The sequence below is a fragment of the Perognathus longimembris genome, chromosome 1 (assembly GCF_023159225.1).
Source record: "Perognathus longimembris pacificus isolate PPM17 chromosome 1, ASM2315922v1, whole genome shotgun sequence".
NCBI lineage: Eukaryota > Metazoa > Chordata > Mammalia > Rodentia > Heteromyidae > Perognathus > Perognathus longimembris.
In genome coordinates, this window is record NC_063161.1 from 85,683,899 (window position 1) to 85,692,101 (window position 8,203).

General features: G+C 44.7%; 1 pseudogene; it reads right to left on the reverse strand.

Moving 5' to 3' along the window:
- Positions 1 to 5,335: 5,335 nt before the first annotated feature.
- On the reverse strand, positions 5,336 to 7,009 carry LOC125352079 (annotated as a pseudogene).
- Positions 7,010 to 8,203: the final 1,194 nt, after the last annotated feature.

Sequence of the window (8,203 nt, forward strand, 5' to 3'; positions counted from 1 at the left end):
GTCCAAAAAGAAATGTACCCCTTACCTGACTTATGGAACTATAACCCCTCTGTACATCACATTTACTTTGTATTTATCTAGTCAGATGTGGGGCTTGTACTCAGAGCCTGAGCACTGTCCCTGAGCTTTTTCACTCAAGGCTAGCGCTCTACCACTTTGAGCCATAGCTCCAATTCTGATTTTCTGGTTACTATTTGGAGCTAAGAGTTTCATGATGATTACCTTCAATAATGTATCATTATGTAACTGTAACCTTTCTATATATTACTCTTACAATAAAAGAAAAAAAAAGAAGAGTTTCATAGACTTTAATCCTGCCTGGGGTAGCTTTGACCCTCAATCCGCAGATCTCAGTCTCTTGGGTACCTAGGATTACAGGCATGAGCCACCAGCACCTGACTATTCATTACCTTTATAATAACAATTTAAAATTTTTAAAGTAAAAAAAAAAGAAGAAAAGAAAAGCTCACTGGTTCTTTGAGTTTTATAATATGACTTTTTTTAAACCACAGAAATACAAAATAAAAAATTATAACCAATTTGGTCCACTATTACCATTCAGAGATGATAACATTTAAATTATATTTTCCAACTTATTAATGGAATCTTACAATCTCACAGCTGAGTCAGTTATAGTGATTATCAATGAAGCTAGAAAGTAAATTGGCAGAGGGAGGGAAACAGGAGGAATAAAGAAAAAATAAGTTCAAAATCAAGGTTTACATCCCTACTGTTTGTTTTTCTTTCAGTCATCAACACAATAATAAGAAAACAATGAGAAAGCAACATTTGTCAGTACAGCTTCTTCTTTGTCCTCTTCTAGTTCTTCAGTTCAGTGTCTCAATACTATTAGAATCTATACTCTAACAAGGCTTGGGTGAGTGATAGGTATATACCATGTCTATTTCCAGGGGCATTTACATTAATTATACTGAAGGAATAGAGATACAACTTGGTATCTGAGGCATGGTCAAGGAGTTAAGAGTGGGGGTAAGGGCCAATGCTATGTGGAAATCTCACAGATAAGGTGGCTCCAAAGAGACAAACAGTGGACCAAGGCTTCCGGTGTAGACCCCTCTGAAGGAGCTTACTATTTTAAGATATACCTAGGGTTTATTGTTTTAAGAGTGCAGGAAGAGGTGTTGCCTGCAGCAGGAAAGGAACACACAGACCACTGTTTCCAAAGCACTTTTTCCTCACAGGATTTGTTTTATATTCTGGTACAGAGATGCCCAAAGATCAGTATACATGGGTGATGCTACAGAGACAGTTGGTTATGTATGGATCTCAAGAAGAGGGCAGGGCTGGGGATATAGCCTAGTGGCAAGAGTGCCTGCCTCGGATACACGAGGCCCTAGGTTCGATTCCCCAGCACCACATATACAGAAAACGGCCAGAAGCGGCGCTGTGGCTCAAGTGGCAGAGTGCTAGCCTTGAGCGGGAAGAAGCCAGGGACAGTGCTCAGGCCCTGAGTTCAAGGCCCAGGACTGGCCAAAAAAAAAAAAAAAAAAAAAGAAGAGGGCAAGTCATGCAATGCAGATCCACTTACAAGGAAGCACCAGGTTTGGTCAGGAGGCAGCAGGAGGGAAGGAAAGGCATGGATAAGAGCCCTGATTGTGGTATCTATAGAAAACAACAATAACAACAACAACAAAACCAACAAAGCTATTTGGGTATCTTTGTCCAGTCTCTATTTCTATGACAAAACAACCCAAAGGGGTGAGTTTTATTTTTTTAAGGTTTTCTGTTCTAGCCCATAGTTTTGTAGAAGGGAAGTCCAAATTCTAGATTAGGTAGTTCAATCTGCTCAGCCTCTGAAGAAGGAGTGTGTCTCACAGTAGGGTTCATTATAATGACAGGGGGCTACCCAGGTTTGCTCTCTTTATATCAACTCGTGAGCAAATTACCTTGCACTGAGCCCACTTCTTAAAGGTTCTACTATTTCTAAACATTACCACCCTGGGGATCAAGTTTCCAGGACTTGAATCTTTAATGAGACTTAAACCATTACTCATCCATAGCAACAGAGAAGACCAATTTAGGATTGGCTAGTTGAACAAGTTCCGGTGGCTCTGGAGTGCAGGGTTACTCCTGTGTGTCTGGTATCTGTCTCTGGGGTGATTAGGGCAGCTGGATCCTGGCCTGGAGGATGAAAGCCTAACAGGGGAAGTGGGGAAGGGGGTGTCAGCTTTAAGGTGGTTAGTTTATGTAAAGCACACTTAAAGCAGCATAACTAACTAACTCTGGAAGAAACGGTCTCTTCCTGCCAGTGGGTCTCCAGTTGCCAGAACATCAAAAATATAGCAAATCAGAGAAAAGAGTTAATGCACGTAGTAACAATCATTATGCTGTAAGGTTTGTGGATGCCCCACCTCCACCCCCGGCACACTTCTAAAAGGTGCCAGTGCTTTCCTACAGGGAATTAAAGTAACATCTGACTTTTGTAGATTCTGAGCCAAAATTGAATTTGTAGTTATCAAGAATATCATATCTTTCGGTGGAAATAGGAAGTAATATGTTGGACATCAGTAAATTCTGTGGGAAGTGCTTAAAGGCTGCTTTTTCTAGAAAACATTCATTATTTATACAGGCCCATGAATTAAGTAAAAGCAGTGCCTGGCATGATCAATGCCATCTTTGAGACAAGGGGCCCAAACTACTCCAGTGCAAAAATAAAGCCTCCTCAGACTGTCTGCTAGGTTAACAATGACTGGTTTGCTCCCCTCAAGTAATAAAGGGATCACAACTTCTCCAGAACTCCTTTGAAACAAGGATTATGCTAGGCACCGGTGGCTCACACCTGTGATCCTCGCGATTCAGGAGGTTGAGATCTGAAGAGTGTAGTTCAAATCCAGCTTGGACAGAAAAGTCTGTGAGATTCTTATCTCCAATGAACCACCAAAAAGCCAGAAGTAAAGCTGTGGCTCAGGTGGTAGAGCACTAGCCTTGAGTGGGAAAAAATAAAAAGAAAGAAAAGAGAAGAGAAGCTCAAGGACCATGGCCAGGTCTGGAGTTCAGGCCCTACACCAGCACAAAAATAAATAAATAAATAAAAGGAGGGTAGGGATTAAATTTTCATAATTTTGAATGCTGGAAACTGGAGGTCAAGGTTATGAGCATGGTTGGGTTCCTTCCCTTTGATGCAGTTGCTCACGTTCTCCTTGTTTTCTTTCCTGTATGTGAGTCTGTCCAAATTTCCTCTTCTTATGAGTTCAGCACTTACATTGCATTAGGACATCCAGTGACCTGACACAGCCTCGAAGGCTGTGTTTCAAAATAACCACATTCTGAAGTACTTCATGTTAGAACTCCATCATATGATTTTGTGAAGGATACAAATCAGCCCATACTATATTTGTTACTTGTAACTACTTAAAAAAAACAAGGCTGTAACAAAAATGGGATTAAATGGAAATAAATTAGACTACACACTAAAACAAGATGTTAACTGCTTCTATTAATAAAAAGCAGTATTTCCAAAAAAGAAGGGATTGAGGTCTGGTCCTTAACAAATACAACAATCTGAGCCAATGACCAATAATTTCTGATGATTGCCATGTATCTTTCTTGTGTTAAATGCTTTTTCCTTTTCTTTTTAAAAAATTGATTTATTTATTGTCAGAGTGATGTACAAAGGGGTTACAGTTTATATGTAAGGCAGTGAGTACATTTCTTATCAAACTTGTTACCTCCTCCCTCATTTTTCTCCCACCTTCTTCCCTCCCCAGTTATCGCCTGCCACACCTGAGTAGTACAGTTGGTATATAGCATATAGTTTTGTAAGCATTGTTGTTGCATGGGTTCACTTTTTACCCTTTGTTTCTCCATTTTGATGGTCCCCTTCCCTTCCCTACTTCCGATAAATATATTCTTTTATTTTTTGAAGTAACATTTCTAGCCCTTTTTTGCCCAAAAGAAAACATGAAATCTGGGCTGGGAATGTGGCTTAGTGGTAAAGTGTTTGCCTAGCATGCATGAAGCCCTGGGTTTGATTCCTCAACACCACATAAACAGAAAAAGCTGGAAGTGACGTTGTGGCTCAAGTGGCAGAGTGGTAGCTTTGAACAAAAGGAAGTCAGGTACAGTGCTCAGGCCCTGAGTTCAAGCCCTAGGACTGGCAAAAAAACATGAAATGTCAACATCAGGTCATCTGTGTCTCTGTCTGTGGTAAGTGGTGCTTTCTCCTGGCTAACTGGTTGGGTCTAGAACAGTGGCCATGTGCTGAGCCATATCACAGGTTTTCAGTATCAGGGGATTCTGGTGCCCTGATGACTTGGGAAGGCTACTGCAAAGTCTAGGTCAAGATCCTTCCCAGAGTCCATAGCCCAAGGTGCCTAGCATAGAGTATTTTCTACTGGGAGATGCTAGTGATGGCTTCTTGCAGGGTGGGTGGCTTGGCCTGGCCTTGGAATGACGGTTGTGTGACATCCCTCCTGAATGTTCTACAGGTACTCCTGCTTACCAAGGGTCAGATATGGGTGTTGATGCCTTTGTTCTGTGTTGGAACCCTAGGGAAGGAGTGGGAAAGGTGGTCCTGGCCTGGCTTGTGCTGGCTGGTCTGGCAAGAGGCATTGTAAAGGAGACATCTCATGCATCTAGTGCAGCTGTTCATAGAACTTTCTGGGATGACAAATGTTCACTGAGTGTAGCAGCCACTAGCCAGCTACTGTGTCTCTTGAGAATTTGAAATGTGGTGAAGGCTACTGAACTGGTTTCATCTGCATTCATTTGAGTCAGTTAAAGCTTAGCACCATGTAGTCAATAGCTCTTCTAATGGACTGCACAGGTTTAGGGAGTACAAAGTCCATTCTTGTGCTAAAGTTTAAGAAGGGCTAAGCCCATTACAGAGCTGCATTCGAGGATGCCCTTCTATAGTGAGTGACCAGGCTCTTCCATGCTGGAAGGTGTCCACCTCCCATCCTTCCTGAGGAGGGCCATAGAGGCCTTTCCCCAAGCTTCCTGGCCTGTGACATCGCCATTACTTGCTTAACCTTTGTCACCCTCCTTAAAAGAACAGGACCAGGCTACTGATGGATCCAGATAGAAGAGGAGTCCAACACCAGTGTACCCATCTTGGCATCCAGGACATGGGCTTGTCCTCAGCACTGACCAAGCAGGCCCAAGGCCACCTTTTGAAAAGAGACACACACCACAGCAGAGTGTAGGGAGGTATTTAATGAGTTCAGGGTCAATGCAAAGGCTGTAGTTGAGATCTGGTCCCAATTCCTGTGCCCACAGGACCCTTCCAGGAAGAGGCCACAATTCCTTCTTCAGGCTTGTCCTAGCTCTTAGTAGCTGGTTCATTTCTGAAAATTCCACACAGGACCTTTTTCCTTCACACCCTCTCCACTGAACAGCCATCGGGTGCTGCCACCCTCTTCCATCTCAAGGGATACTTGTTCAGGCCTGTCCCTGGAGTCCAGGCTGCACACCAGTAAGTTTTGGGGATGCAGCTCCTCTATCTCCTCCATCTTCTCCACAGGCCTAAGGGGCCTTGGGTGCCCCGGAGCACCGGGCACCTGGAAGAGAGGGAGAGATCATAGCTGAAGCTCAGCCTTCAAGCTTATTGGTCAAGTAGTGGGCCTTGGAAAGATTAAGCTTTGGTGGGGCATTACTAGTATGTGGGTGGGCACATGAGTCTGGTGCATGGCCAGGGGCAGGGACAAGGCACTGCAATAGCATTGCTTTCATGGGGCCGAGCCTGGGTTGATGAAGCCTCCTTTTCCAGAAGAGATGTGAACTAAGACATGATCTCACAGATTCTGGAGCTCCAGGAATGGTGGGTAAGCACTTCTCTCCACCCCTAGGACCCTTAAAAGGGGGAGACAGAACCACCTAGCAAGACCCAGTGTCCTGTGATCAGGAAGAAGGAAGCACTGTGAAAGGGTCCAGGCTAGCCAGTGGTGCCTGGGGGAAGATAGGGAACCTGGTACCTAGGGAACAAGAGGAAGAGAATGGCACAGACAATAATGGAGGGGGCAGAGAGCCTAACAGCACCATCCATGACCTGCCACCAGGACCCTGAACTGAAGCATGACCATGGCCTGTCAGGAGACAGCATCCTGCTTGGCCCCTGCCTCCCGCAATGGCTTACCCTGTCTAGATGCAGCTGGAGAGGGGGCATCTGGGATACCAGCCAAGTCACTACTGCTCTCCTGCCATCTGCCAGGACCCCCGCCTGCTACCAGGCCACTCTGGCACTAGGAGTCAGGGCCTTCCCCAGCCAGTTCTCCAAGCCTGCCCTAGCCTCCAGGTGACTCACAAATTTGAGCATGTTCCAGTGGAAGACATAGTGGTAGGAGAAGCCCAGCCAATGGAAGAGGTTGCAGCAGCCTTTGCAGAGGACCTGAATGCATGTTGACATCTTCTTCTCACTGATCTGCTCATTGTTTTGGCATTTTGAGGCCCTTCCAGGACAGGTACCCAGGTTGAAATACATATGCAGGCAGTGCGGACTTTCCAAGTCATCTTTGTGGCCTTGCTCTATGCCCAGGTAGGTACTGTGGGTACTGATGGAGGTGTAGTGAATAATGCTGGTCAGCTTCTTGATTTCCCAGAAGGTGTGCTTCCTGGCCAGGCCAAAGTTGATGCTGTGTTCCAGGTTGCCTTTTTTCCCCCAGGCCCATCAGGAAGTTGTTAGGTTTGACAGCCTGGTGGATGAAGTTCTTGGAGTGGATAGACTCGAGCTGGCTGATCATTTGGTGGTCCAAGCACAACATTGTCTTGAGGTTAAACTTACAGGAACAGAAGTTGGAGAGGTCCTGCTGACTGGGCCCCAGCAGCCTCATGATCATCACATGGTAGTGGCCCTCAGCCTGCACCCTGTGATGGACGGACTCTCCACTCCTCACTGCATCATCTTGTAGAACTTGCTCTCAATGTGTAGATGCGGGTATTCCATCTTTACACACTCAAGCTGGATGGCCACCTCTTCACCAGAAGCAATGTTGGAGGAGATGCTGCCTATCTTCTGCCCCAGGCCATACTTATTCCCCACACACAGCTCCATGATTGACCCTGGTTCTGCTCTTGCTCTGCTGCTGCCTCCCAACTGCCAGCCCACAAGCTCCCATGTTATTTTAAATCCTTATTTGTGCTGATGCTAGTGCCTCATGCCTGTAATCCTAGCTTAGTCAGAAGGCTGAGAACTGGGGGTCATGGTTCAGAGCCAGCCCAGGCAAGAAAGTCTGTGAGATTTATCTACACTAAACTACACACACACACACACACACACACACACACACACACACACACACACACACACACACAATCCAGAAGTGGAGCACTGGCTTAAGTGGCAGAGAACACTAGCCTTGAGCACAAAAGTACCCAGGCCTAGAGTTCAAGCCCCAGGACTGGCTAAATAAATACTTATTTGATCCCTGTTGTAACAACTTTATAAAGTAAAAACAGTGACTATTTTTTAAATTGTACTAATGAATACAGGCTTGGAGGTTAGGTGATTTGCTTCAAATCATGGGGAATGGGGTGAAAACTAGGCCTCAGGTGTCAGAACCCAGAGTAGTACTGTACTGACATTATTTATATTCTGACAGTGTGAGAAACTTCATGGACCCCAAGAGGAGTCTCTCAGATTGAAGCCTCTTGGTCTCAGAAGACATAGATTCAGGTCAGGCTCTGGTTTCTAGTACATGGTTGGGCCTGCACTCAGTAAGTAGCATGGTATTCTTTTCAGGTAAGCTCAAAAGTTGTGCTTTATCTTTCCTGTGCTGGTACAGAAGCTTGAACTTGGGGCCTTTAGTTCTAATTTGGCTTTCTTGCTTATGGCTAGTGTTCTACTACTTGAGTCATACCTTTAAGTTTGGCATTTTTCTGGTTAATTGTAGACTGGCAGACTTTTATGCCTGGGCTGGATTTGAACCTAGATCCTTCAGGTCTCAGCCTCCTGAATAGGTTAGGATTACAAGTGTGAGCCACTGGTGCCCAGCTAAAGGTCATGTTTTCATAATGAAGTTTTTTGGTGAATCCATTTCTTATCTTGTAAGTTGAGTCTATGTACAACAAAATACACAATCATTATTTGGGTTTTGGTAACACAGTTGCCTTGTGCTAACAATGTTATCAAGATCTAGAATATTTCCATTGCCCCAGAAAATTGCCAGTGAGTCCTTTCCAGCCAATCTCTCCTCATCCCAGAGATGCAGAGTTCTTATATGTTCCCACCTGTGTTAGTTGTGAAAAA